This window comes from Aptenodytes forsteri, unplaced genomic scaffold (genome assembly GCF_000699145.1).
Source record: "Aptenodytes forsteri isolate BGI_AS27 unplaced genomic scaffold, ASM69914v1 Scaffold258, whole genome shotgun sequence".
NCBI lineage: Eukaryota > Metazoa > Chordata > Aves > Sphenisciformes > Spheniscidae > Aptenodytes > Aptenodytes forsteri.
In genome coordinates this window covers 693405-699404 of record NW_008795250.1, presented here as the reverse complement: position 1 = coordinate 699404, position 6000 = coordinate 693405, and the positions used below count along the sequence as shown (strand labels likewise).

The window sequence follows — 6000 nt, the reverse complement described above, 5'->3', positions numbered from 1 at the left end:
AATACGTGTTCGATGCAGCCGTTTCGTGCCACGAAGCGTTTTCTCATTGTTCTTCAGGGCTGTTTTTTTCTTAATTCAAAGAACTCTATAATATGCAAAAATTTTTGCTGCTGAGTGAGGTTCTCGAACAACTAAGGACTGTGGTATTCTCTCACCACTCTTTCTAGAGGCTTTGCAGGGCTCTGTTCTCCTTTCTGTTCTTCCCCTACATCGTATTCCTGGCTAATCCCATCTGCAAAAGCAAATTGGTTGGTAACTCTCAGCCAGGTTGGGAGGAAAACATTAAATCTTCTCCATCCAGAGTAAGCTCTTGACTTATCTTTAATATTTCCATTTAGATGATGAGCCACAAGTTGAAGTTTAAGACTAAATTAGTGGCTATTCATTTATCTGCCTTCATTAGGAGGGTATTCACTCTTCTCATTAATTACATTTTTAAGCACATAATGCATGGTTTCTGTTATGATGGCTCTTACTCATCTCACCTGTTGCTGCTCATCTGCAAAGCCATTTCAGTATCTTCCTTTCAAATGTCCTAAAAAAAAAAAGGGGGGGTTGTTGCGATATGTTGTCAAGGCATTTTGTTTATGCTGCTCAGCAGTTGATGGTTTTGCTCGTCGTGCTCATCAGTGCTGTCTTGCTATTGTACAGTCTGTGTATGCTCACCGACTAATTTCTTTTTATAGAAGTTGTAAAGCGCTTTGCTCCCTGTTATCTGTGGCTTTCATAATACAGATAATTTCTTTGGGCATTTGTCTTAACTTTCCACCAACTTTGTCATCCACAAATGTGTTCATACTTGAAGTCACAGCAGCAGAATACGGAGGCGGGGTGCGGCGGGGGAAAGAGGAAAAAAACCAACCCATAAACAAAAACCAAAAAGAACTAGACAGTACTGTCTCCTTGAGTAACTTAAAAGACCTCTGGGAACATTAGGGGCACAGCCTGGACACTGTCAGAAAACCAACAAATACTTTTCTGCTGCTCTATTAGGAGATGAGCATGCCCATAAATGTCTCTGACTGTTGAGTTATGCTGGATTAAGGTGAAGGTTACTTATTTGAGTAACTTACTGGAATGAAGGTCTGACCACCATGAACTGCTTATATGCAAACATAAGTGAGATAAACCCGTGTGCTTTCGTTCTGTTAAAAGATGTAATATATGTAGCTAGTTTTCTTCATTTTTTTTCCTAGCTCATTCTTTATATTTTGTTTGGAAATTGTAATTAAAAATAAGAAAATTTCTAAGGTTGCCTGTTCCTCTTCCTAGGAAAAGTCCTCAATTATACCAGCTAGCTTCTACAGGCTGTTCTTCAGTGCTTGCGCGCCAACCCATGCTTTTATTGGAAAGCTAGCCGTGTGGCTATATAGCAGATAAGGTTAAAAGGAGACTGCAGCAGTACGCTTCTGGGGTTCAGAAAAGACATTTGAATGCTAAGGAGGAGGAAAAGAGTCTGGTGTGCCAGCTATGCAGCCAGAATTCTGAATTCAGGTGTCTTTTTATGTGGCTCTTGTAGCATTTAAGAGATCAGGAGATCACTAAAGCCTGAAAATTAACAATAAATCCCATTTGAAATTTGTTTGAAGTAACATCATTGTCTGTCTTTCACAGAAAATGTTGCTGTCCTGACCAGTAGTCATGAAGAGAAGGGGGTGATGCGAATTTGTCTGGAGAAGTAGGAAGTTTTGAAATTTTCAGCGGGATTTATTGCCAGCAGCTGCAGAAGGTTTTGCAAAGCCAACCATTGGTGTTAGAATGGACAAAATGCCTCAAACTTAAGTGGTAACTAATTTTTCTGACATCTTTTTATTTCCCTAATACCGTATCATAAGATAATTTGTATGGATTATAGACAATATTGTTTTACTACTAGCAGAGTTTAAATAGAGTAATCTTATAAGAGCCAAACACTGGATGAATCTGTCATTTTGTGAGTTTCATTTATTAGCAAGCAGTTGGAATTTCAGTATCTGATGGTTTACTTGGTAGTTGAAATTTCTTCCTGAGGGTTCATCCCATCTCTTCATCACTGAAAAACTAAATCAGATTTTGCTATTACTCTGGTAGTGACTGTCCTACCAATCACCTAGCAAAACTGCAATTGGGAACAAGCTGTAGAAGCATCTCTGTACCTGTTTTTAGTTATATGGTAAGTAATTTGTGTGATTTCTGAAACATAGGAAAAGACACGCTTACATAATACACTATGAAGGTTGCTCATTTCTGCTAACAATTAACATTTCCTTGAAAATCTCTTTTCTTTTTCCATTTTCTTCTTTTCTTTGCTGTTCTTACTTGCTTATCCTGTTCTCTGCCCTTCATCCATGCACAATCAGGTATGAAACATCTAAAATGCTTTAATCTTATACTTGAGACCTGTACTGTGTCTTCACCAGATCAACGTACTAGTCGGGAATACAAAAATGTGCTACTTTTTAAAGTAAAAGTGGGAATAGAAAGACCCTAGCTTCTCCTAGCTATCCAATTGTAGGCTCTGTCCCTTTGTAAAAGCGGGTGAAGTGTAACCAGCCACTAAAAACAGAAGGTTCAAGAAGTGGGTGGGGGATTACCACACCTTTAGTAGTCTGAGATGATGATTTGATGTCTTGTGAGAGAAGAGAGTAGTAGGTCTTCATGCACTTCTCAGAGCCTCACTGAACTTGCGTACAGTAGAGTTTTCCTTAGTTTGGTTACACTGATGGCAAACAGTAATGTAACTGCCTATGTCAAAAATGACGTATCTCCACGTGTCTTCCATTCGGCATGAATAAAAAAAAAGGAAATCTGCGTGTTGTGTTTTTTGTTTGCTACAATTTCAAAAATGTTAAGAATTCTGATTTTCAGACATTTATAATGGTTCCTTATACTACCCTCTGTTTTTGAGAGGGAGAGGGAACGGTATTTTTGTGATGTTTGGTAGAAAAATTAGTACTGCATTTCTGAACCTTACAAGTACAGTTGTTCTCCTTTACCAGTCCAGGTAAGGTATTTATTCCACCCATGTATCATAGGCTGTGTTAAAGCTTTAATAGGAGAACTGTTACTGCCCAAGAATAATTCTATCCTAATTTCTGTGAGGGTTAAAGGCAGGATTTTAGAGTATGTTCAGCATTAACATAACTGTTCCTATCTGAAATCCACATTAAGGCTCCTTCTGTCTCTTGTGAGAGCACAGTCAGGCCAGCCCTTAGGAGCCTGTCAACCAAAAACTTCCAGCTTGGCCCATGCATCAGTTGGTCAATAGGCTGGTGGGGTTTTTCCCTAATTGGTTTCTCATCTTTAACAGTTGTCTGGTTTGTTGCCGGAGTTGCTTGCATATTGTCTTTATTTCTCCTACTGTATTGGCAAGAAGGAGGGCTCGCAGATTCCATTCATCTGCAGTGGTGAGAAATGAAGCTTGAAAAGGACTTACAAGAAAAATGGGTTTTTTTCTTCTTCTTTCAAGCTTTCAAATTTACTGTGCTCTTTTTAATGTGTTTTCTCTGTTCTTCGCCTTACCTCTGTGGTCCTTTCTCTTTGAATCTGTGCACGTATACTTACAGATCTCTAATTCATTGACATGTCTAATGAGAACAAGAGAAAAAGACAGTTCCAGTTCTTGTCTTTATGTTGCAAAAGCTGGGGAGCTGGGGCACTTCAGTGTGCTTTCAGATTTCTGTAAGACACTTTAGAGCCCAGAAATATTAGCAGCACAAGTTAAAAAGCAATACTAATCACAAACTCTTACTCATTCTTGCTAAGGAAAATGTACCACCTTGGCATGTCTTTATTCAGCAGGTTGGGAGAAGATACAAATAGTTTACAACTGTCATCATTTTAGAGGAAAAAATCTTAGAAAACTGGAAGGTGACGTTTTGTTTGCCTTGTACATTGCTGCCTGGCAGAGCAACTTGTTCTTTATGCATCCAGCCTTTGTCAAAACAGCACTAACTGTAAGTCTACCAGGGATAATGGCTTCAGCTGAGGAAAAAGGTTCCCACAATTGTTACTGTATTCAAATTACTATTCTTTAGCTGATAAAAGTGACAGTCAGCAGCCCTGGAACAGGAACAACAATGCTATGCGATAGATTTCTCTGCTGGCACAGGAAGATCTCAATAGGCTGAACATCAAGAGGTTTGTGTAGTTTGAGGAAGTGCTGGGCGAGCCGTGTGGGAGGAGGCCTGGGAAGAGCCAGGGGTTGCTGTTTTGGGCAGATCTCCTTCCTGCTGGAAACGCTCCGGAGCGGCCCAGGTGGGAACTGATTGAGGATGCCACGCGAACAGATTCTTTCTGTCTCTGAGAACAGCTGGAGGATGTTGCATGGGAGGTGCTCTTGGCTCAGGGATTTCAAATGGGAGGGGTTTCTCTCAGCTTGAGAACACATTTTTTCCGCTTGACTCACCAAGTGAAATCTAAATGAGCGATAACATTTCTAAAAGTTATGTTGAATTGGTTAGAATAAGAAAAAGTGCATTTATCATCAGGAAGGAAGAGCAAAGTAAGGGGAAAGATTCAGTAACGAGGAAGTCACCACCTCCTCAGTAACAGTGGAAGGTTGTAGGCAGCTAACGCACCTCCGTTCAACAGCCTGCCTGTTCTCCAGCCTCGCAGTAATTTACCATCGGAGAGAATTTTTCTGAAACTATTATCAACCTCCTCTCCCACATGCAGTACCCACACACATTTCTGGAGATGCTTTCCATTGAAAAGATGGACTTTTTCTTTGAAAAGACATTCATTTCCATTGAAAAGACATTACACTACGAATGTGTTTGCATAGGTTAACTCGTCGTATAGAATGCAGCCCTATGTGTGCATGAAAGGAAACTGCCCACTAATTCCTGCAGAACCCATTTTTTTCCAGGAACAACACCAGCCTTTGTTTCTTCTCTTTGGCTTGGCACGTAGAGCAAGGAAGGAACATAAAATACTGAAGCAAGAGTCTGGTGTGATTGATGTATGCTATAGATAAAGCTAGGTACCTGCAGAAGGCAGGGAGGGGCTATTGGCTTAAATGCATTTTCAAGATAATAACCATTAAAATATTCCTTTAATGATTTTACCTTTCTGTACTGCATTTCCTTTGTGCATTCCTGAACAGTTTGCCAAACTTCAACTGCTGTATCAATTACTTTGTACTTACAGTTTGAAAAAGCGTTGGCAGCAGAGGCACTGTGTTCCGTGTGCTTCGTGTCCAGAACAGGCCGGCTGCCTTCCCCATCGGTGTTGCAGGAATCATAGAACTGTATTGCTAAACCAGGGAAGAGATAGGGTAACATTTTAACTTTACTTACATATGAACAAAAGAGTGATTCAAACCCCAAGATTTTTAGCTCTACCTCAAAAGTAGCTAAAGATATTAAATTTGGGATGTGTTTGGGTTTGGGGGGCTAAGAAAAGACTTTGTTCTTCCCCTGAGATCTGACTTGCTAGTTTTCAGGTCCAACCAGGCTTTTTCAGTTGAGGTTTAAATGTCTGAAGGTGATGATTCAAAATGGAAACATTGACAGAGTAAGCAACAGTAACATTTAAAATATTTATTGAATGTCCCTATACACAATTCTTTCCAAAGGGCAATTCTGATTTTTCACTAGCTTACACTAGTCTCCATTTTCACTTATGCTTATCTGTGAAATCTGCCCCATCACAGGTATGTTAAAAATACTGTCCTTGTCAGTTCATCTGATAAAAGGAGACCGATGCTTGTGTTAAATTCATGCTGGTGTGATGGCTGTCCCTGGAAACTTCAAATAAGCAGGACAGGCAAAATGGAAGAATCATCTCATAAATTTGTAAAGCTCCAAACCAGCACTGCTCTTCCTTTTGAACAGGCTCCTGTATTTTACATCAAAACGACTCTGCTGCGGGGTATCGGAACTTCTGGCTCTTTTTGCGATGGGATGGTAGATTGCTTTTTGTGGGAGCAGTGAATTTTCAGTGACAGGGAGGGAAGAGGCCTTGCTTATGGTGAGGTCTCCAATTTTCATTTGTTCAATATTCGTAACAAATTCACCC

At 40.0% G+C, this 6000-nt stretch overlaps 1 protein-coding gene across 3 annotated transcripts in view; it reads left to right on the top strand.

Moving 5' to 3' along the window:
- The first annotated feature begins 1617 nt into the window (after positions 1–1617).
- The window catches only part of PEAK1 (pseudopodium enriched atypical kinase 1), a 72166-nt gene continuing 67783 nt past the window's right edge, over positions 1618–6000 (top strand). For all 3 annotated transcript variants that reach the window (XM_009278836.2, XM_009278837.2, XM_009278835.2), the window contains exon 1: positions 1618–1785. The gene's annotated coding sequence lies outside the window, so the exon portion shown is untranslated. The remainder of the gene's footprint in view (positions 1786–6000) is intronic.